Below are 24,970 nucleotides of genomic sequence, written 5' to 3'. Positions count from 1 at the left end.
CTGAATTGTTGATCTGAGCCCAGAAGGACATAGAAACATAGAAAACCTACAGCACAATACAGGCCCTTAGGCCCACAATGCTGTGCCAAACATGTCCTTACTTTAGAAATTACCTAGGGTTACACATAGCCCTCTATTTTTCTAAGCTCCATGTACCAATCCAGGAGTCTCTTAAAAGACCCTATCATATCCACCTCCACCACCATCGCCGGCAGCCCATTCCACGCACTCAACACTCTCTCTATAAAAAAAACTTACTCCTGACATCTCCTCTGTACCTACTTCCAAGCACCTTAAAACTGTGCCCTCTTGTGTTAGCCATTTCAGCCCTGGGAAAAAGCCTCTGACTATCCACATGATCAATGCCTCTCATCATCTTATACACATCTATCAGGTCACCTCTCATCCTCTGCCTCTCCAAGGAGAAAAGGCCTTGGAGAGGCGGAGGATGAGAGGTAACCTGATAGAGCTAATCATCTGATTTTTATACATATTACTTCTGTTACATCAAACACTAGAAATTTATTTTCCTCTTAGCTCCTGTCATTTGCCACCTCTTATTACCGGTACTTATATTGCAGCTATTGGGTGCTGAAAGCAATGTCAAAATAAGCTGCAGTGCCCCCTATAGGTGTATGGCAAATTAGCATCCACTGAAAAGACCTGAGCTCAAGCAACTTGTGTGTGCACAACAGCACTGTTACAAACGAGTCCCACCATCATTAACAAGAATAGAGCAGACACTCATTGAAGTAAAATCCACCTATTTATCTGAAGCTGTAAATATCTTAGTGGTAAATGGCACTCTGATATTAAGCACAACAGCTTTTATGGAAATTTATTCTTTAGCCAACTTTTCTGTTACTTTCAATAACATGTAATGTAAAAAGTCATGCCCTTATAACAGTACATTTTTTTAAAAAGTCAGCAATAGGTTAAGAGTTCAGTTCATGCTGGTGAGAAGTGTTGTGTTGTAATTCCAAAACATTAAAACTAGTTGAGCCTGGAGATAACTAGTGTATGTTAAATTTTACTTTAAGTGAGGCATGTGCATATCATGTGGTGGCCTCATGATGCATGCAATTCACGTATTTTTATATATAACCTGTAATGAACTATTTAAACGTTTGTGGGAGGGCTTGAGTGCATCTCTTATAATGTTAAATCAAGCCACATAGACTTTGCTACTAGACAAGCTCAATGTCTTCTGTGCTTGCTTTGGCCATTAAATCTTGGAGGAACTATCACATACACCCATGGCACCCCTCCCCCCCCCCCCCCCGGTTATCCTGTGATTTCAGTCTCTGAGGCAATGTGCAAGTACTCTTCAGATGGGTGAACCCACGAAAGACCTGTGCATTTTAACTGGCTGGAATGTTCACTGAGACCTTTAACCTCTTCCTTCGTCTGAGGTACCCACTTGCTTCAAGCAGGTTCAATGATACTGGTGCCTAACAAAACGTGATAACCTTCCCCAATGACTATCATCCAGAAGTACTTATATCTACAGTGATTAAATGTATTGAGAGGCTGAAACATGAAACATATCGACTCCTGCCTGAGAAGTTACTTGGATCCACTCCAATTTGCCTACCAGAGCAACAGGTTGCCTGCAGATGAAATTTATTTGGCTCTGCACTCAACCCAGGAACATATGCTCAGCAAAGATGCATACATCAGGATGCTCTTTATCAAATACAGCTCTGGATTAAATGCCATCATCCCCTCAAAACAAATTAATAAGCTTCAAGACCTTGGCCTCAATACTTCCTCTGCAATTGGATCCTCTATTTCCTCACTTGCACACCCCAGTCAGTTCAGATTGGCAACACAATCTCCTCCATTATCTTTGTCAATGCAGGTCCATGTGATTAGCCTCCTGCTCTACTCACTTTATACTTCTGACTGTGTGGCTAAGCACTGCTCCAATGCTATATTTATGTTTGCTGATGGCACCACTGTCATAGGCCAAATCAAAGGTCGTCATGAATCAGCACAGAGGAGGGAGATTGAAAATCTGGCTGAATGGTGCTTCAACATCAACCTCTTATTCAATGTCAACAAGACCAAAGAACTGATTATTGACTTCTGGAGAAGGAAACCAGAGGTCTAGGATCAGATATGGAGAAGGTCAGCAACTTCAAATTCCTTGATCCCTTTATTTCAGAGGACCTCTCTGGGCCCACCATGTAAGTGCAATTATGAAGAAAGCACAGCAGCATCTTTACTTCCTTAGTTTGCAAAAATTCGGCGTGACATCTAAAATTTGATAAACTTCTACAGATGTGTAGTGGAGAGTATATTGACTAGCTACATCACAGCCTGGTACGGAAACACCAATGCCCTTGAATAGAAAATTCAACACAAAGTAGCAGACATGACCCAGTCAATCACAGGTAAAGTCCTCCCCACTATTAAGCATATTTACATGAAACATTGTTGCAGGAAAGCAGCATCCATCACCAGGAACCCCCACCACCCAGGACATACTCTCTTCTCATTGCTGCCATCAGGCAGAAGGTACCCTCAGGATTCACACCACCAGGTTCAGGAATAGTTATTACCCCACAACCATCAGGTCTTGAACTAATGGGGTTAACTTCACTTGCCCCATCATTGAAATGTTCCCACAACTTACAAACTCACTTTCAAGGACTTTTCATCTCATGTTCTCAATATTTAGAGCTTATTTATTAATTATTATTATTTCTTTTGATTTGTATTTACACAGTTGCTGTCTATTGTGCACTGGTTGAACACCCAAGTTGGTGCTGCCTTTCATTGATATTATAGTTATTATACTATCATGGATTTATTGAGTGTGCCTGCAAGTACAAACCCCATTTCCAGAAAAGTTGGGATATTTTCCAAAATGCAATAAAAACAAAAATCTGTGATATGTTAATTCACGTGAACCTTTATTTAACTGACAAAAGTACAAAGAAAAGATTTTCAATAGTTTTACTGACCAACTTAATTGTATTTTGTAAATATACACAAATTCAGAATTTGATGGCTGCAACACACTCAACAAAAGTTGGGACAGAGGCATGTTTACCATTGTGTTACATCACCTTTCCTTTTAATAACACTTTTTAATCGTTTTGGAACTGAGGATACTAATTGTAGTAGATTTGCAATTGGAAATTTTGTCCATTCTTGCTTGATATAAGACTTCAGCTGCTCAACAGTCCGTGGTCTCCGTTTTCTGATTCTCCTCTTCATGATGTGCCATACATTTTCAATAGGAGATAGATCTGGACTGGCAGCAGGCCAGTCAAGCACACGCACTCTGTGTCTACAAAGCCACGCTGTTGTAGCCCGTGCAGAATGTGGTCTGGCATTGTCCTGCTGAAATAAGCATGGACGTCCCGGGAAGAGACGTCGCCTTGATGGCAACATATGTCTCTCTAAAATCCTAATATACGCCTCAGAGTCAATGGTACCTTCACATACATGCAACTCACCCATACTGTGGGCACTGGTGCACCCCCATACCATCACAGATGCTGGCTTTTGCACCTTTCGCTGATAACAATCAGGATGGTCATTTTCATCTTTGGCACAGAGAACTCGACGCCTGTTTTTTCTGAAAACTAGCTGAAATGTGGACTCATCTGACCACAGCACACGGTTCCACAGTCTTTCGGTCCATCTGAGATGAGCTCGGGCCCAGAGAACTCGCCAGCGTTTCTGCATAGAGTTGATGTACGGCTTCCTCCTTGCGTAATACAGTTTCAAGTTGCATTTCTGGATGCAGCGACAGACTGTGTTAAGTGACAATGGTTTTCTGAAGTACTCCCCAGCCCAGGTGGCTATAATTGTCACAGTAGCATGACGGTTTCTTAAGCAGTGCTGCCTGAGGGCTCGAAGATCACGCGCATTCAACAGTGGTTTCCGACCTTGCCCTTTACACACTGAGATGTCTCTGAATTCTCTGAATCTTTTCACAATATTATGTACTGTAGATGTTGAAAGACCTAAATTCTCTGCAATCTTGCATTGGGAAATGTTCCTTTTGAACTGACTAACAAGTCTCTCACGAATTTTGGCACAAAGGGGTGAGCCACGTCCCATCCTTGCTTGCAAAGACTGAGCCTTTGATGGACGCTACTTTTATACCCAGTCAGGATACCTCACCTGCTACCAATTAGCCTGCTTAATGTGGAGTCTTCCAAGCCGGTGTTACTTGAATATTCTGTGCACTTTTCAATCTTATTTTAACTCTGTCCCAACTTTTGTTGAGTGTGTTGCAGCCATCAAGTTCTAAATTTGTGTATATTTACAAAATACAATTAAGTTGGTCAGTAAAACTATTGAAAATCTTTTCTTTGTACTTTTGTGAGTTAAATAAGGGTTCACATGAATTAACATATCACAGATTTTTGTTTTTATTGCATTTTGGAAAATATCCCAACTTTTCTGGAAATGGGGTTTGTAAATGAATCTTAGGATTGTATATGGTGACATATATGTACTTCAATAATAAATTTACTTTGAACTTTTAAACAAATAAAGAATGCTTACAGAAACAATATATTTACCATATTACTCAAATGCCACTGAAATATTAAATACAAAATAATCCTACCTGCTAAGCTATAAAATCAATAGAGAATGAATCTCAACACAGTTGCTATATAGGTATCCACAGCATAGTAAATTTGAAATTGTCTCATTCAGGCCTATCGATTTAATCGCTGTGGAGGATTTACTTATGTGTGATAATGATATTCCTGATGAGGGGTTGGGGAGAGGGGTCACTCTGCCTGGAAGGAGAGACCTGTGGCTCCGAAACCATCTTAGGTTCCAGGGACGCCTCTGTGGAGGCTGTAGGAGTTGACACTGGGACTGCAGGAAGTGGTTCTGACAGCTCTGGACACTTTTCTTCTGGACCTGTTGGCATCCCGAACAATGCACGCAAGCTTCACACAATGTGCTGCAAAGGCTATGGGGTGTTCACTTCCATCACTTACGTTATGTGATATGACTGCATTATACCATACTGCGAGGCAACACAGGCACCTTCCACTGGACGATGTGGATCATAATGTGTGAGTACGGTGTCTCATGTCACCGTTTCCTTCATCTTTTGGAAAGTCAACTCACCTGGCTTTGTCTTTGCTATTTCTTCCCAATCTGTAGTAATGAGTTGAAGGGGTGGAGCACAGTAGCCAGGTTTGGCAGGAACCTGTTACAGTAAATGACAGACTCTAAAAAAGGACCACAACTGTGATACATCCTTTGGCCTTGGGGTGTCCAGCATTGCTTGAATTTTCTTGCACACTTGTGTAATTCTTGTGCGTCAATAGTGTGACCACTGTTAAAGAATTCATACTTGTTGAGTCATGCTCTGAACCCATAACCTTCTAATGTTTTTAAATGTGTTGAGTTTTTGGAGATGTTGCTTGTCATCCTCATTGGTACCAATGATGTCATCCAGTTAACACTGAGTGCCTGGGCAGCCTTGCAGCATCTGATTCATAGCTTTCTGCCGGAGTGCAGGTGCAAATGCTACTCCAAAAATAAGCCTATTATAGCGATAAAGCACTTAGTGAGTGCTTACGGTGAGAAACATTTTGGACTCATCTTCCATCTCCATCTGTAATTAGGTCTCAGTTCAGTCCACTTTGCTGAAGTGTTTTCCTGCAGAAAGGTTTGCAAATCCTGGACAGAGGGTCTGGATCTACATTTAGTACTGCATTGATGGTGAACTTAACATCACCACAGATCCTGACAGACCTATTCTGCTTGGCTACTGGGACCAGTGGCGTTACCCATGGGTTCCACTCAACCTTAGAAAGAATTCATTCGGCCTCCAAGTGATCTAGCTCACTGGCTATTTTATCACAGATAGTATAAGGAACTGGGTGGGCCATGTAAAACTTGGGTGTGGCATTTTCATTTAATAGTATTTTATCCTTTAATTGTTTGAATTTTCCAATGCTATGCTTGAACATGGTTGTAGCACTTTTCTTAATTTACTTTCCATTGACTCTACTGCAGGGGAGGTGGCATGCAAATAGATCCCCACTCTAGTTCAAGTTTAAAGTACATTTATTATCAAAATATGCATACTTTAAACAACCTTGAGATGTGTTTGCTTACAGGCGGCTACAAAATAAAGAAACCTATTAGAACCCGTTTAAAAAAAAGACTTCCAAATACCCAATGTGCAGAGAAAAAAAAATGGTGCAAACAATGAAAGTAAGCAGATGGGATTCAGAACTGAAGTTCACAAAAGTGAGTCCACAACATGAAGACAGGCATCACTGCAGCCGATTCAGGAGCCCATTAGTTACAGGCCACAACCTAAGTTCAGCACAGAGACGAGTAAACATCACAGAGTAGTAAATTGAATTGGTCTGTTCCTTGACTCTGGCCCTGACACCCTGATCTTTTCAATCTGCTCCAGCGCTTAAATCATCCGAACCTTAGGTCTCAGATCCGGGCCCTGTTGCTTACATATATTATTCGGGCAGAGCCCCGCTGCTTCAGTTTGGCCTGTACCCGACCCTTCCAATTCGGCCCAGCCATTAAATCGATCAAACCTTGGGTCTTTCCTCGCTCTTGGACCCGTACTCTGTCTCAACTCTACTCACCTCGCCTCAGTTCTGCCGCATTGAATTGCCTCCAAGCAATGGCCAAGTTGTAGTTGTCTCAGCCACTCATTCCACTACAATGCTGGCCCTCCTGTTTTTATCACATACAAGCCAATGTTGCTTGTTGGTTGTTGTATTTCATTGTTACAAACATCATTCTCACAGGAGTTATCTTTTCTCAATTAAAGTTCTTAGTTGGATATTTGCAGGCTTCAGTTCAGTGTCTTTGAAATGCAGTTTAAAGTAATGTTGTGGAATGACTGAAACAGCTGAGCCAGTGTCCAATTCCATCTTAATTAGTTTGCTGTTTCTGGTGTAGCCATATTGCTTGTCCATTGTGAGTTTTCACATTGTAAATCTCAAGGGTGCCCAGACCTGTATCACTCTCATTTGTTTTATTAGCAACATGTAGATTAGTGCTCTTTTTTGGGACTGCAGATTGACTTTTTATCTTCATCTCTTCCTGTGCCGTCCATTTATTTTTGTCTGCCCAGCATGGTCTTCATATGTGTCTGACTTTGTTGCATTTTCTGCAAGTTTCACCTTTAAACCTGAATTATTCTGGTGTATGTGAGACACTGCTACAACGGTAACACAATTTTTTTTGGCCTGGCAGGTTTCTGTTTCGGCATTGCAATTTTTTTTATTCCTAACTGCAACTTAATTGTGTCTCTATCTGCTGTTTCCATCAATATAGCTATTTGAACTTCTTTTTAAATATAAGTTGTGCTTCAATTCAGTTGTCATGAAGAAGGGCCATGGCCCAAAATTTTGATTTGTTTTCATAGATGCTACCTGACCTGCTGAGTTCATCCAGCATTTTGTGTATGTTGCTTCAGTTAGGAGCCATTTTTGAATGCTTTCTTGTAAAATTACACGAACTAAGAAATTGGTTAGTGCATCAATAAGTCCATCACTGAACTGACAGTGCTCAACTTCTTCAATTCAACCACGTACACTGAAATAGACTCCTCTTCCTTTTGATTCCCCTTTTGAAAATTAAAGAGGTCCGCAACCAATGATGGGTTTGGCCCTTAATGTTTCTGGATTACTCTGGCAATATCAGCAAAGCTTGTTTCAGCTGGTTTGGTTGGAGCACTCAAACTTAGAAACGAACTGTCTGGCTTTACACCCAATGCATGTAGCAAAACTGGCAGTCGCTTCTCATTGGCTATTTCAACTGCTTCAAAGTATTGCTCCATATACAAAATCCAATTATCTCTTGTGCAATCGAATGGGTCTATCATTCTGATGTAGCCATTTCTCCTTTTATTTATTTATTATTATTATCACCTGGTACTGTTTATGATCCTGTGAATTCTTTCGTTTTCTGGCTTTTTAAAAACTTGATCGTCTTTCATTTTGCAAAGCAAACGCGCTGCGATTTTTCTTAGCTCGATCGTTTCTCACTGCGCTTTTTCAACAAACGACTGTTTCTCACGATGTGTTTTTAAAAAGTTGAACTCCAACAGGTAGATAGTCGTCTTGGGTTCGTTTTAAAAATACTAAGTCACCACTGTTATATTCTGTAACTCTAAAACATCAAAAGCAAGGAGGCTGGAAGATAACTCGTGTACGTCAAGTTTTTTTTAACTTTAAACGAGACGCGCGGGTATTGCGTGTAACGTCATGACGTACGTGAACACGTAGTTTACATATACTGTACCCGTAATGAATTATTTAAGCGAATAAAGACTGCGTAATCAAACAGTATATTTACAATATTATTCAAATATTACTGAACTAATAAATACACAACAAAAAACTCTAAAAGTGATCAGTAACCCACGCACTCCAGTAGCACAATTTCTGGATTATTGAAGTTGTTACACATTTTAAAGCTGACTAAACTGAGATAGAGCCGGTTGTAGAAAAGAAGAAACGCTCCATTGCTGACTGACTGGCTTGCTGTTGGTTCATAGTTTCTGAAGTTCATCCATAGCTACGGAACTCTCTACCTTCTAATCTAGAATTAACTATAATCTCGAATAAAATGCTGCAATACGCTTACCAGCTTGGACTTCATCAACAACCGATGTTTACTATCCGTTCCCATATGGTCTAGCGGTTAGGATTCCTGGTTTTCACCCAGGCGGCCCGGGTTCGACTCCCGGTATGGGAATTAGAGTTTTTTGTATCTTTTAAAATAAAATATTTCGTAACAATTTCCTAAGTGAGTTCAGTATTTTGGGAGAGTGCGACAGCCATGCGGTTGAGCAGCGATCTGAACCTCGGGAGGCAGGCCGGTCTCTCCGGGGAGGCTGCTCCCGGGACCTAGCAGCTATGCACAGTTTGGAGACTATGCTGGGCTGGCGATATTAGGAGGATGTTCTTTTCCTTAAAATGTGTGCAAGGACTGGACTGCGGATTGTGTGGCCTGGCAGAGATTTAGGCGCGGTTAAGGGACGGGTTCCCGCATCTCTAACCTGTACTATTTCCCTTATGACATGTGAAATGTCGAAAAGTCTTTCGGGATCATTTCTGGGAAAAGTAGGAGCCGTACTGTAATCGAAGGGAGCGTCTCCAAAAATACACCTCTGTCCAGTGCGTGGAGTCCAGATAAGGAGTCTGTAGGATAATGTCTACTAATTGTTGCAAACAAGTTTGTCTAGCTTCGCAGTAAACAACTAGGCTGACATAATTAAATTATTCGATGTGTTTCATCGATTGACTCCCAGTTCTAGGGCAGTGCTTCCTAACCCTATCTACACTCTTCATAGCTCCCGGGCCATCGTAGTTTGAAAGTTAGCACCCCCAGTGCAAAACCAATGAATGGATTTTGCCATCCCTGAAGCCTTGCTTAATGTCGGAATGATCTTTCCCAACTACTTGTCCTGCCAGAACACTTTCGTCCACTTTGCTTCTTCGCTTTTTATGTATCGCTCAATCTTCGAAATAAGCTTTCTTCTGAAAGAAAATAACGATACACCTATGGCATGTCAAATGAACGTCGATGTTTTTTTCCTCTCTAGGCTTAATTGTCAAAACAATACTGCGAATTGGAACTGGGGAAAAATGCCTTTTCATTCTCATCCTGTGTGGAGCTTGGAGACGATCCCTTATATCGGCAATTGGCCGATGTTATGGAAAAATTGTGATTCACCTTGAGCCAATGGAAAGGGTGAAAATCAAGTTAGGAAATCCCCAAACATTCGGGCGCTTTGGTGGAGCATGCGACTGTGCGTGAATGTGAAAGTTCTGCGTTTCATTCATCGGCAAAGAGTTGTTCAAAGGTAGGTTGAAAATATTTCCTCTATCGGGGAACAGGGGTACTAATTGTAAGATAATTTCCTAACTCTTGTAGACCACAGAGGGAAGCTTAGCTGCAAGTCTGAAGGGTCCACTTAGCATGGTGATATCATTCTGTTCAATCCTTTGAGTTTCATGCAACTTCAAACTGGATTTGCATTGACATATGATTTATAATTTTTATATAGAAATTACTTAACCACTGCAATAATTATGAAAGGCCCCTCACAATCATTGTGAGTTGAAGATGAATGGGACAATATATGCCGCTTTTTAATTTTTAGTAGCGATTCTGTCAAATATGACGGATTATTAGATATTTTTCCATTATGGTAAGCGAAGCTGCCATCTCATCCGTCCAAGTCAATACAAATGAATGAAAAGTAGTCGGAGGCTGTCGCAGTGAGTTTTTTACATCAGGTTTGAATATCACCACCTTCTGCTCCATGTGCCCTCGTACACGTCCAATGTTCCGAGATACCATATAGTCATTATCCGTCGCAGCTGTCGAAGTCGGGTGAATTGGCCACTGCAACTCACTGAACTAACCATTGCGACTCTTCAGGCGTACATCACTGATCTCAGGTTTAGAGCAAGTATTTTTTTAAATGTGAAATTGAAAGGTTATTGACCCTCTGGTACGAATGGGGAGGAGGGAGCCCTCTTTAAAAACCTGTTAGTAGCAGTTGATTTTAGAACATCAGCGTTTGTGGTCTCCTCAAACTAAATGTTAAGGATTACAAAATCTCAGAAGATGGAGGTGGATTTGGAGTGTGGATACTTCAAGACTGGAACTGTGAAACTGTGTTCCCTATTCCATCTGATGCTCTGGTAAAAGGGGGACATTCTGACTGTGGATGTTCTGCCCTCTTGGCCTGAAACTTTGACTACTTAGTGAGTCCTGGTGAAGGGTCTCTACTTGAAACTTTGTTTATTCTTTCCATAGATGTTGCCTGGCCTGCTGAGTTCCTCCAGCACTTTGCGTGTTGTTGCTCTAGATTTCCAGCACCTACAGAGGCTCTTTTGTTTCCAATGTTCTGACTGTCTTGATTGCAAGGATGTTATTGTCACTGTGATCAAAGCCCACTCTGTTCAAACCTCTGGAAGCATTATATTCTTCCATTCGTTTGCTCCTTATTGGGAGGGTAGTGCAGTGGTGGAGAGGTGGCAGATGAGAACTTTAAAGGAAACTTAAGAAAAAATTAGAAAAGTGTTAAGTAAAATAAATAGAGAACAAGGACAAACTCAAGCAGAAAAGGAAGATAAAATTTAGCATTATAGTTGCAGAATCTGAATGCCAGTTGTATTCACTGCAGGATAAATGAATTAATAGTATAATAAAAGGAAATGTGTATGATCTCATTTCAATTTGTGGAAGTTGGCTGCATGGTAACCAAAGATGTGAATGAACCATTCCAGACATTCAAATTTAGGAAGGACTGCCAAAAAAGGAATAGTGGGTTGATGGAGGGCAGGAGTTGAGATTACTGCAGTGGTGGGAAATGATCTTCGTTTGACAGATCATTATTATGATCATTGTATTCACCACACTGGACACCTACAGGTTTATACATCACCCAAATCTGTCCACTGACGATGCCATAGCCTCTGTTCTTTACACAATCCTGTCCTACCTCAATGATCGTGTCTCTGATGTAAGAAAACTGCTCATTAACTTTAGTTCTGCTTTCAATGTAGTCATTCCCCAGAAACTGGTAGAAACACTGACATGTAGGGTCTCAACACCTTGGACATCCTGATGAAGAGATCACAAACAGTTCATATTAGCAGTAAAATCTCTAGCTCCGTTACATTGAACTGGCACTGCATGTTCAGCCTGCTGCTGTTCACACTGCTGACACACAACTGTACTACCAACTCTAATTCTAACCACATTATTACGTTCACTGACGGCACAACAGTGGCTGACCTCATCAGGGACAATTTTAAAGCAGCATACAGGGAGGAGGAGGTAGTGCAGCTTGTGGACTGGTGTAAGCACAATAACCTGAGCCTCAACATGGACAAGATGAAATGGGTGACCGTGGACTTCAGGAGGTGCAGGTTGTCTACTCTGTATTGCACATCAATGGCTTCTCCAGAGTCAGGAGCACCTGGAGTGCGCATTACTGATGATTTCACCTAGACGCTCAGCACTACCTCTTTAGCTAAGACAGCACAGCAGTACCTTTCTGAGGAGATTGAGGTGGGCGAGGGTTCCCCCCCCACCCCCCATTCTCATCCAGAGTACATCAATGGTGACCATCCGGTATGGGAATTGTAAAACATCAGATTGCAAGACCCTGCAATGGATGGTGAGGACTGCTGAAAACATAATCAGGGGTCTTTTTCCCCCTTCACCTCCCATTCAGGACATATAGCTAAAGCGTTGCATACACAGTGCCTCCAGCTTTGTCAAAGACCCCTCCCATCCTTGCCACAAACTCTTTGACCTCCTACTTGTCATAACAACTAGAACTGTCTGGCTAGGCAACAGCTTCTTTCCCTGGGTTGTTAGACTTCTGAACACACTCTGCCACCCAGCACGCATGTACACCCTGTTTGAATGCCCTGCAACCCCCACTCCCAAACTCACAGACGCACTCTCATCCTGCACTGGCCACTTTTCACCTTTTGCTGCTGTTTTACGTACTGCTGATTGCTTTGTTATAATAGTGCCAGTGACATTATTCTGTGTGTGTAAACATACACCTCACACCTTATGTCAACCTGCCAATCTTCAGACTATGCTACTGACATGCTAATGTTATTTTGTGTCTGTGTACACTGGATCATAACTATATGTGCTGTATGTGACTATATGTGCTGTGTTTTGCACCTTGGTTCCAGAAGAACAATGTTTCATTTAGTTCTATACACGTGTATTGTTGAGCGACAATGAACTTGATATTCTAATATATAACGTTTTTTCCAGATATATAGAGTCAAAGAGAGGCAAGAGTGGATATTGGACTGCTGGAAAATGACACTGGAGTTGTAGTAATGGGAAACAAAGAAATGGCAGATGAACTCAAAGAGTATGTTGTGCCAGGCTTCACTGTGGAAGACACTAGCAGCTTGCCAGAAATACGAAAATGACAAGGCAGGAGTGAGTGTAGTCACTGTTACCAAGGAGAAGGTGCTTAGAAAGCGGAAAGGTTTGAAGATTGATAAGTTACCTGGTCAGATGGGCTACACACCAGGATTCTGAAGGAGTAGCTGAGCAGATTTTTGTGCCATTAGCAGTGATCTTTCGAGAAACAGTAGATTTTGGAATGGTTCCGGAGGACTGAAACATCACAAATGTCACTCCATCCTTTCAGAAGGGAGGGAGACAAAAATCAGGAAATTCTATACTGGTTAGTTTGACTTCAGAGTTTGGCAAAATGTTAGAGCCCATTATTAAGGATGAGGTTTCACAGTACTAGGAGGCACATGATAAATTAGTGGAAGTCAGCATGGATTCCTTAAGGGGAAAACTTGCCTGACAAATCTGTTGGAATTCTTTGAAGAAGAAACAGACAAGATAGACAAAGGAGAGTTAGTGGATGTTGTTTACTTGGATTTTTTGAACCTTTGATAAGGTGCTGCACATGAGGTTGCTTATCAAACTACGAGCTCATGGTATTACAGAAAAGATACTAGCAAGGACAGAAGAGTAGCTGACTGACTGAAGGCTGAGAGTGGGAATAAAGAAGGCCTGTTCTGGTTGGCTACCGGTGACTAGGGCATTTCACAGGATTTTGTGTTGAGTGTGGTACTTCTGACGTTATACGTTAATGATGTGGATGACAGAATTGATAGCTTTGTACCAAGCTTGCAGACATTACAAAGATAGGTGGAGAGGTAGGTAGTGTTGAGAAAGCTGGGAGTCTGTAGTAGGACTTGGGCAGATTAGGAGAATGGGCCAAGATGTGGCAGATGGAACACAGGGTGGGGAAGTATATGATCATGCACTTTGATAGCTGGAATGACGGAGTCAGTAATAAAGAAGGCAATACAATATAAGCATTAGTTTCAAGAAGACTGGAAAAATATGGATATAATGCTGCGGCTTTATAAGGCATTAGTCAAACTGCATTTAGAGTAGGCAGCTTTGGACCCCAAATCCAAGAAAGGATTTTTACGAGAGGATGTTTACGAGAATGATCACAGACCAAAAGAGTTAATGCATGAGGAGTTTTTGATGGCTTTGGGCTGGTATTCATTAGATTTTAGAAGAATAAGGTATCTCATTGAAACCTACCAAATATTGAAAGGCCAAGATAGAGTGGATGTACAGAGGTTGTTTTCAATAGTGGGGAGCTCTAGAACCAGATGACACAGCCTCAGAATAGGAGGATGTTACTTTAGAACAGAGATGAGGAAGAACTTCTTTAGCCAGGGAATGATAAATCAGTGGAATTCATTGCCACATTTAGTTTTGGAGGCCAAGTCATTGGGGTATTTTTAAAATGGAGGAAGATATGTTTTTGATTACTATGGGTGTTAAAGGTTGTGGGGAGAATGAGGCAGAGGGGGAAAATAAATTAGACATGACCAAATGGTGGAGCAGACTCGGACTTAGAATCAGAATCAGGTTTATTATCACTGGCATGTGTTAGGAAATTCGTTAACTTAGCAGCAGCAGTTCAATGCAATACATAGTATAGAAGAGGAAAAAATAATAAATAAATTACAGTATACGTAAGTTGAATAGATTTAAATTGTGCAAAAACAGAAATAATATATAGTTAAAAAGTGGGCTAGTGTTCAGGGGTTAAATGTCCATTTAGGAATCGGATGGCAGAAGGGAAGCTGTTCCTGAATCGCTGAGTGTGTGCCTTCAGGCTTCTGTACTTCCTACCTGATGATAACAGTGAGAAAGGGCATGCCCTGGGTGCTGGAGGTCCATAATAATGGACGCTGCCTTTCTGAGACACTGCTCCCAAAAGATGCCCTGGGTACTTTGTAGGCTAGTACCCAAGATAGAGCTGACTAAATTTACGACCGTCTCCAGCTTTTTTCAATGGGCTGAATGGCATAATTCTGCACCTATGTCTCATGGTCTAATGGTTTAATTAAAATTAATTTGAATTAAGTTAAGAAAATAGCAAAGGGCAGAAAACGTTAAAAAGAATTATGCTGAAGTTACCAGAGAGTTGTTTAACTAGGATCTCAGAGGTATGTATACCAGAAGAAGCGTGGGAATCATTTTAGTGTATTAGTAAATTAGATTAAACAAATTTCTGCAATGAGGTACAGGACTAGATTAAGGAATGCATTAACAGTGTTTTTCCAGATTAATATGTTGAGGAATAAACTGAGGAAAAAGCTATTTTGGATCTCATTTTGTGCCATGAGAAATAGTTAATTGATACTTTTGATGCCAATGTCTCCTTGCCCACAAAAAGTTGTACTTGTTATAGGAGTTCAGCAAAGATTGAATAGATTGGTTCCAGAATTGGCTGTATGAGAAGCTGAGAAAACTGGGAGTTTGTTTTTCCTGATGAGAAGCATGAGGGGCACAATTTCAGAGTAAGGGTAGGAGCCATCGGACTGAGATGAAGAGAATTATCTTCACTCCAATAATGACAATTCTTTGAAATTTAATTCCCCAGGGAACTGTAGAACAGTCATTGAAACGGTCAGTAGGTTCAATGAAAGCAAGAGGTGGGAGGTGGTACAAGAAAATAACTGAAATAATGTTCAGTCATGATCTTCTTGGATGATAGAGCTGGCTTGAAGCACAGCCCCGTGTTCTCTCAGCCATCTCTCACTCCCCTTGCCTCATCACTGTCAACTGTGTTCAGCTGGTTCTAGCTGAAAGTTTGGAATTGTCCTTGGAAACTAAATGTCATTTGTGTCTCATTTGGTAAAGTGGTGGGTGTGGGTGGATGGTTGCTACATCTGGCTTTGTGATCCTTTGGTACTCTAGAAGAACAACTGGCCTGTTTTCACACATCCTGCAATTTTCTAATTATTCCAATGTGACAAATCTGGTGCTTTCCCAAATTCACTTGCCTTGCTGCCTTTTGCTGCTAAAAGCTCAAGTACTGAAACGTCTCTCCAAACCATCTCTGAGTCTTCCGGTGATCCTCACTCTTTTCCATGGCATTGGATCGTCCATTCTAATATCTCTTTGAGTAACTATCAGATTATTTTTGCTAACACTGTAAAGTGTGATGAAACCTTTGCATACATTGTAGGTGCAATGTAACTGCAATTTGTTATCCAGAAGAAGTGCCTTGACTCGAAACAGGGACTATCCATTTCCCTTCTCAGATGCTGCTTGACGTGCTGAGTTCATCCGGCAGTTTGTTTTTCACTATGTTTTGTTGTTGTCCTGCAATAACTGAATAGTGTGATGCTTCACAGGAGTGAGCTTGTACAAAGTTTGCTAATTGGATAAGTGGACTAAAAAGCTTGATCAAAAGGGTATATTTTGTGGTGAGCCTTAAAGAAGGATAAGCTAGTGAAGTCAGTACTGGCATTTACTATTCAGTCCTCTTACTGTTTGGTTGGTTTGATTGATTCCTCCCATACCTATTCTTTGCTTCTAAGGCTGTCTCCATCCCTCTTTCTAAGCTAATCTCAGGCACCAGACACAGTACAGGTTTGTTAGGTATATGAAGGTGTCCATGCAAATTCTGCTCATGAAGCAAATTCACTCAAGCCTCCTTTGATTTGTTATTTCAGTTAAAAAGAAATAGCATCAGAAGACCACTCAACACTTCAATGATGTTATAATCATGGTTGAAATGTAAGTAACTGAACCAGCCAGCTTCTCGCAGTAAAGTGCCATGTGAGATGAATCTGTTAATCTGTTATGGCATGAAGAATGATGAGGACAGGAAAATCAAATACACTATCTATTCATCAACTAGCATAAGGAAATGTTATCATCCATTCTGAAACAAAACGGACCTCAGTTTGTACAAAAGATGGAGCCTGTAACAGTGCAGCAGCCAGTCTATATTGAAACATCAGAGAGGAAGTACTTCTTTCACAGAGACATAGTGCTGCCTCTGAGATCACTTGCAGGCCACTTAGAACAGTGCTACTCTTGGTAGTGAAGCCAGTTTAAAAATACCAGGCACATAGTAAATACAAACCTATGGCATTACAAGTTTTTGAAACTAGAGTACTAGTTTGGGCTGGAGAATACTTACAACCAAACTGGGGAATCTCTGACTGCTTTTTGGTTCACTCTGTGCGTCAAATCATGTTCACAACTGTGCGGTATAAAAGGCAAAATCTTTTCTAGGTCCTGACAAATGCAGGAATGTAAGAAGTAGCAGAAAGTAAGAATCTGGAATGTAACTTTCATGAGATATTAAATCAAAACATTTTCTATAGTTGTGTTCAGGGGAAGAAATGCTTAATGTCTGGAGCATGTGATGAACTATACCTTTTCATCATTATACGAAAGGGAGAACCATAAGGGTGGGGGAGGAGAACAAAAGAATAGTTTGTATGGAAAGAAGTGGGATGGATGTAACTATTCTGAGAGCTTCCATGGGCTCAGTGGTAGAATGACATCCTGCCCCCCCCCCCACCCCAAACTGTAACATATATTAGAAGGTAGTAATTGGCCTGACACGATAGTAATTGATTGCTTTGCCTCAGTTTACAAGCAAGGGCAAGGAGTGCATCCGGGAATTTCTAAAAGCTAATATGGAATTAATAATTAAGAAAATTATCCAAGAAAAACAATAGAAATGAAGAATGTAATAAAAGGAAAAATAAACTAATCTCTGTTTACATCCTTAGATTTTCAGGGATGCTTAGATAAAATGGAGGTTTATGAGAGAAAAAAGAAATTGTTAATCTGGCTTCAAAATGAGTTGTGTGACTAGTATAGACAAGGTTTCATGTTTGGCCTGCAGTAATTAGCAACTGTGCTCATGGAATAGAAAACCACCTATTCAAGATTTCTAATGACCTATGATGGAGGAGATAAATCAAAAAATACATTTATGGATTAAGTGGATGAGCAAGACTCTGGCATATAGTGTCCAGTAGAAACAAAAGTATTGTCCACTTTGTAGTTGAAAAGGAGTTCCAAAGGTAATAGATAGTATTCCTATAATCAAGAATGGGCCATGTCCTAGGCTTGAAATGAATATAATCACCAGTTATGTTCAACAACACAGGAAAATATTCTGGGATACTTCCTGAGCATCTTAGATACCATTTGACAGAGCTAAGGCCAGATAGCAAAAGACGCCAATGGGATATCTTGAGTTTTTTTTTTAAGAATGAGAAGCAGGATAATTTTAAGAGACAATTCTGGTCTTTCAGGTCAGCATTTCTGGCTTCTTATACATCACCTACATACATCACCTGGCTTGCTTTCAGCCACCTGGGCTATGAGTGAACTTCAAACGTAGATCCCCATCATTCCACCACAGATGGTTGTGCTTTTAGCTGCTGAGGGTCTATCATTTGGAATCTGTCCCAAAACACAGACATCTCTTCTACCACTCCCCTAATGCTCATGCAAACTCTATCTTTCTCCTAGATTTTGATTGCCTGTAGAATGTTGTACTTAAGAATTGTATTGAGATGCAATATGATATTTACATTATATTGTGCTTGTCCTATTGGTACCTCCCACACTAGGTTTATATTTTAAATTATGTTTTTATATTAAAAATGTCATGATAAATCATTTATATTGTCTGAAGTATACCCCATTGCTGGGTCTCTACACAACCTCTCAGCTCACCTTCTCAGGGGCAACGTGCACCTTGTGTCACCTTTGTTCCAACTTGCCCAGACTGACAAGAGCGTGAATGTGACCTCACTATGTGACAGCATTCTGCTAATGCTGAATTTTCTGCAAAGCTAAACAGTTGACAGCAAATAAATCTGATCTTACAGAACCTCATCCACAGTAGGCAGGAGCATAATATAAACGGGGTGTGTTTGAATTGACTGACTCTGTGAGCATGAAGACAGCATTCCAGTGAAATTGTTCTAAACACCTGAGCCTGAATTTGTGGTCCTATAGATCAAAGACGGACATAAAGAATGAAAGGGCAGAATTGTGTACGACTCCTGTAATAAGCTGTGCCCTTGGCAAAAAACTACTTTTATTTTTGACGTCCTGAAGTTTGCATTCTGCCAGCTCCCACTGAAGTGGCTCCATGTAGCCAATGACACTTCTTATCCAGTGCTAGATTAGCTAATAAACATAAGGCAATTATATACTATTTGGCTTCCTGTGCCTATTCCCCATTCTATAAGATCGTGGCTGATACATTAATTCAGTGCCACTTTTTCACTAAACTAATATCCCTTACTGTTGAAAAATCTCTCTTACACATATACTCAGTGGCCCGAGCCTCCAAAGCACTCTTGTGGGGAGAAGTCTAAAGCTTCATTATCCTGGTGAAGAAATGTCTTCTCATTCCCAGTCCTGAATATATAAACCCTTGTTTGGGCCTGTGGTTCATTATCCTTGAATTTACCCCTGTCAAATACTGCAGTAATTTTGTTTTGCTGAGGTAGCCTCTCATTCTTTTAAATTTAAGACAGTACAGGCCTGTCTGCTTAATGTTTCTACATGAACAACGTATCCTCTGTCTGCACTACCTCAGCAATCTGTTCAACCTTTGCTTCACCCTCTGTCGCTCCTTTGATAGGGACATCAGAATTGTCCACACTATTCCAGCTACGGTTTCACTGAGTCTCCATATAATTGCAGTAAGATATCTTTACCAAGACCTCTTTTAATAAAAAGTAAATATATTTGGCTCTTTGTTTTCTGTCAAAGTGGATGATTTTACATTTCTCATCTCTTGGGTGTCACTGATCCTGTCTGATACCACGCTAGTCACAGTCTCGAACCCAAAAAATGATCCAGTTATTTCTACTCTGTTTTCTGTCCATTAAGCAATATTCAATCTATGCCAATGTATTATCCTATGCACTGCTTGTTTAATCACCTCTTGTGTGGCATCTTATCAAGGTCCTTCTAAATACACCACACCCCTTGATCTTTTGTAATGCAAAACCACATCAGCAACAAGCTTTGGGAGTTAAAGTGGACACAAAAATTCAGTGAGAGGGAATTGTACTCGACATCTCAGATTTTTGAGTAGTGATCCCTGAATGTGGTAACAGCAAATTTCTACTACTTGAATAGCTCTAAAGCAAGGGTTGCCTATATCTTTTTTTGTTTCTCTTCTGCTTATCCTTATAATTCTGTTATGGTTATTTACTTTCCAGGGCCTAAGTGGCATATTGCCAAACTCAAGTTTTCTAGTACAGTGGTATGACATTAACAAAGAGTCAGAGATGTTGATGATAGAGTTAAGAATTTAACAAATATCCTTTGCTCAGCTTCTTCTTGTAAACAAGAACCAGCCTCCAGTTCTGAATGTAAACTGCATGCCGCAATCAGTTTGAAACTGGATGTACAGCTTTGCAAACAGCGTTACAGAATATGGACTGCTAGCCCATAGGAGGTGGCTTCCTGCTTTGCAAAGCAAAGTGGTCAAGAGGCTTCCTGACTTCATTAGCCAAATGCAAGGCAATGGGGTTATGTCATTCAGCACATCAAACACGGTTACAAGTAGGATGTTTGTGAACTTGGAGGACTATCTCTCTCAATAGTAAATTGGATGTTTGGGATCTCGGTCGCCAGAAGCTTTTAACCCCTCTGTGAGAGTCACTTTGTCTCTACAAAGGTATCTGGAAAACATCGTGGCACATGATGTCATCTTGTAGAAAATAGTATAAATACCAGAAAGAAAGGGAGATTCCAGAGGATTGGAGGGTTGTGGATATTGTTCCCTTATTCAAGAAAAGGAGTAGAGATAGCCCAGGAAATTATAGACCAGTGAGTCTTACTTTAAGTGTGAGGTGGTTCATTTTGGTAGGTCAAATATGATGGCAGAATATAGTATTAATGGTAAGATTCTTAGCAGTGTGGGGGATCAGTAGGATCTTGGGGTTTGAGTCCGTAGGACACTCAAAGCTGCTACGCAGGTTGACTCTGAGGTTAAGAAGGCATATGGTGTATTGGCCTTCATCAACAGTGGGATTGAGTTTAGGAGCCGAAAGGTAATGTTGCAGCTATATAGGACCCTGGTCAGACCACTTGGAGAACTGTGTTCAGTTCTAGTTGCCTCACTACAGGAGGGATGTGGAAACCATAGAAAGGTTGCAGAGGAGATTTACAAGGATGTTGCCTGGATTGGGGAGCATGCCTTATGAGAATAGGTTGAGTGAACTCGGCCTTTTCTCCTTGGAGTAACGGAGGATGAGAGGTAACCTGATAGAGCTGTGTAAGATGATGAGAGGCATTGATCGTGTGGATAGTCAGAGGCTTTTTCCCAGAGCTGAAATGGCTAACATGAGAGGGCACAGTTTTAAGGTGCTTTGAAGAAGGTACAGAGGAGATGTCAGGGGTAAGTTTTTTATACAGAGAGTGCTGAGTGCATGGAATGAGCTGCCAGCAACGGTGGTAGAGGTGGATGCGGTAGGGTGTTTTAAGAGACTTCTGGATAGGTACATGGAGCTTAGGAAAATAGAGGGCTATGGGTAACCTGAGGTAATTTCTAAAGTAAGTGCATGTTCGGCACAGCATTGTGAGCCGAAGTGCCTGTATTATGCCGTAGGTTTTCTATGTTTCAATGTACTTGTTTAGCTGGAAGTATCCCTTCCTTGGTAGGGAGGGGGAACCCGCTACTCAAACAATGAGTATTGCCAGATAAACCTCACCACAGAGGCTACGCAGGGGAGTTAGTTAGTCCTTGCAGAGTAGGTGGATACAATATAAGTGCCCTATAATGAGGATACTGTACCTATCGATATTCATATCAGATAGGGTTTAAAATCTTCTTTTGAGATTAGGGTTTTGCAGACAGGAAACCAAATACCATCATATTTTGCTTCCCTAAATCTTATCAAGTTCTTGGTCTTATTTTGCTGAAGCCTGAGAACTTCCCAGTCTTTTGTCTCATTGCCCATTGTGTCAGCCTTAAAGCTCTTGCATTGATCCTTATAGATAAAGATTATCTTTATTTGTCTGATGTCCATCGAAACATCCAGAGAAATGTATCATTTGCATCAACCTCCAACAAAATTCAAGGATGTGCTGGGGGCAACCCAATGTGCCGCCACGTTTCTGCACCAACATTGCATGCCCGCTACTTACTAACTTGTATATCTTTGGAATGTGGGAGGAAACCAGAGGTCCCAGTGGAAATCTGTGTGATCACAGCGAGGACGTAAAATCTCCTCACAAGAAATCTGCCTGAGAAGCAAATTGGGTACACTCCAATTTGCCTACTGGTGCAACAGGTCCACAGCAGATGTCACCTCACTAGCTCTTCACTCAACCATGGAACATCTGTACAATGAATATACATACATCAGGATGTTTTATTGACTATTTAATACCATCATCTCCTCAAAACTAATCAATAAGCTTCAAGACCTTGTCCTCAATACATCCCTGTGCAATTGGATCCTTGATTGCCTCACTTGCAGACCCCAGTCAGTTTGGATTGGCAACGACATCTCCTCCACAATCTCTATCAGCTCAGGTGCACCACAAGGCTGGGTGCTTAGCACCCTGTTCTACTCACTTTACACTTATGACTGTGTGATTAAGCACAGCTCCAATGCCATATTCAACTTTGCTGATGGTACCACTTTCATAGGACAAATCAGCATATAGGAGGGAGCTTGAAAATCTAGTTGATCTTACCCATTGTCAGCAAGACTGAGGAGCTCTTTATTGACTTCAGGAGGAGGACACCTGAGGAGGAGGAGGCCTGTGAGCCTCATCGGAAGATCAGAAGTGGTGAGGGTCAACAACTTTAAATTCCTTGGTGTTATCATTTCGGAGGACCTGCCCTGGACCTAGCATGTAAGTAAAATTACAAACAAAGCACAATAGCATCTTACTTCCTTAGGAATTTGCAAAGGTCCGGCATGACATCTAAAAGTTTGACAATCTTCCATAGATGTGTTGTGGCAGGTATATTAATTGGCTGCATCATGGACTGGCATGGAAACACCAATGCACTTGAATGGAAAACCCTACAAAATGTAGTGGATAAGGCCCAGTCCATCACAGGCTAAGCCTTCCCCGCTATTGAGCACACTTACGTGGAGCTTTGATGCAGAAATGCAGCATCCATTGTCAGGGACCCCCCACCACCAAACACAAGCTCTGTTCTCACAGCTGCCATCAGGAAGGAAGTACAGGATTCCCAGGACTCTCACCACCAGTTTCAGAAACAGTTATTATCCCTCAACCATCAGGCTCTTGTACCAAAGCGGATAACTACACTCTCCTTCACTTGCCCCATCATTGTAATTTTCCCACAACTTATGGACTCAGTTTCAAGCACTCTTCATCTCATGTTCTTGATATTTATTGTTTATTAATTATTATTATTATTATTATTATTATTATTATTATTATTATTATTATTATTTCTTTTTCATATTTGCACAGTTAGTTGTTTTTGCACACTGACGCCCAAGTTGGTGCAGTCTTTCATTAATTCCGTTATGGTTATTATTCTATTATGGATCTATTGAGTATGCCCAAACAGAAAATGAATCTCAGGGTTGTATATGATGACATATGTACTTTGATAAATTTACTTTGAACTTTGTCAAAGAGTCCATTACAGTACATCTGAACATGATAATATTTAATTATTTTAATTCCTGGACCAGAATGCTGTTAACATTGTCGGTATAGGCCATGATCCAGAAACTTGAATACAAAAGTCTTGATTGACACACTAGAAGATTATCAGACGATGCCGGATTGCTGAACAGACTATTGTTTGGAGTTGATATTAAACTGAAGTCATGTGCTTTCTCTCAAGTAGATGCCCTAATACTTATTCTTTGATCAACACTAACAAAAAGCTAAATGACCTGGTTGTAATCGCACTGGTGTTTGTAAGTGAAGCTTGCTGTTCTCAAGTTAGCTGCCATGTTTGTTATGGAGCAGTATGGAAGATACTACACAGAAAAGCACTAAGTTGGTTGCAAAGTGCTTTGAATATTTCTGAAAGCGATGCAGAAAAATATAAAAATGTGATTTTCTTTTGACACATATAATGATTCGAATTATATTGATGTAGGCATATTTAATGTTGAATGAAACACTCCTGCATTTGTACTGCTCTGGAGATTTGATCACATTATCTGCTTACTACTGAAGGAATGCTGTCATGTCAAGGGTCCAGTTCTTCAAATGATCCTAAAACATTCCACAGTACAGTTTGAGAAAGGGAAGAACTGGTGATATTTATCCCGACTAATATTTATAGTAGCATATTAACAGATCTTCTGGTCTTTATCTCATTGCTACTTGGATTTGGATTTTCAAATTTACAACAGTTACTTCAAGAGTTGGTAAGCACACTGGAATATCCTAAGGTGGTGAAAACTGCTTTACTAATGCAAGTTATTTTGCTAGAGCTCAGCAATATTCCTGCCATCAAAGATGAGCTGTACACAGTGACATTACTGAGAGACCTTGGAAATATGACAGTCAGAATAAATACCTAAGATTTGTTCTTCGGCTGTAACTATGCTTTCTTGTCATACCACTTCGTCAGTCAGATTTGCATTGGTATGACAAGATTATAAGGATTCAAAAGCAAAGGTGACTTGAGTTGGCCTGATGCTTTTTTCCCCAGGCTGCATCACGTTCTCAGGCTCAGCACAGAGTTCATGGCAAACCAGTGATCTGTACCTTCAAGAATCCTACAAGACGGATCCCATCGAGGCTACCCCTGCAAAAGTCCAGTAACTTCAGCAGCATCAGCATTCTCCCCAGGTCAATTTCCCCTGGATCAAGCTCCACATGCATTCAGTCTGTTGCCATGCCAGATCACCTTGTCTGCAAGTTCAACACCAGGTGATCTAGATACTTTTGGCTTGTTTTGTGGTCAGAGGTTACCATGGACAGGAAATGAGGGTGAGGTACTTGTAGAGTAATGATAAAATGAGTCAAAGTCAGCATGGTTTCTGTGAAGCAAAATCTTGCCTGACAAGTCTGTAGGAGTTCTTCAAGGAAGTAACAAGCAGGGTGGACAAAGGAGAAGCAGTGGATGTCATTTACTTGGATTTTCAGAAGGTGTTTGATAAGGTAC

General features: G+C 40.8%; 1 protein-coding gene and 1 non-coding gene across 4 annotated transcripts in view; both read left to right on the top strand.

Annotated features, from left to right (window-relative positions):
* Positions 1–8,652: 8,652 nt before the first annotated feature.
* trnae-uuc (transfer RNA glutamic acid (anticodon UUC)) lies at positions 8,653–8,724 on the top strand. The gene has a single exon. It is a non-coding gene; the product is annotated as a tRNA-Glu (tRNA).
* Positions 8,725–9,704: 980 nt separating this feature from the next.
* elf1 (E74-like ETS transcription factor 1) overlaps positions 9,705–24,970 on the top strand; it is a 291,232-nt gene continuing 275,966 nt past the window's right edge. The window contains exon 1 of one of the 3 annotated variants that reach the window (XM_073058425.1): positions 9,705–9,835. The gene's annotated coding sequence lies outside the window, so the exon portion shown is untranslated. Of the gene's footprint in view, positions 9,836–22,696; positions 22,717–24,970 lie in introns of those variants that run through there. The other 2 variants (XM_073058424.1, XM_073058427.1) reach the window with 2 other exon arrangements.

The sequence above is a fragment of the Hemitrygon akajei genome, chromosome 10, assembly GCF_048418815.1.
Source record: "Hemitrygon akajei chromosome 10, sHemAka1.3, whole genome shotgun sequence".
NCBI lineage: Eukaryota > Metazoa > Chordata > Chondrichthyes > Myliobatiformes > Dasyatidae > Hemitrygon > Hemitrygon akajei.
Note: the sequence above shows the minus strand (reverse complement) of the source record. Positions and strands in the feature narration are given on the sequence as shown.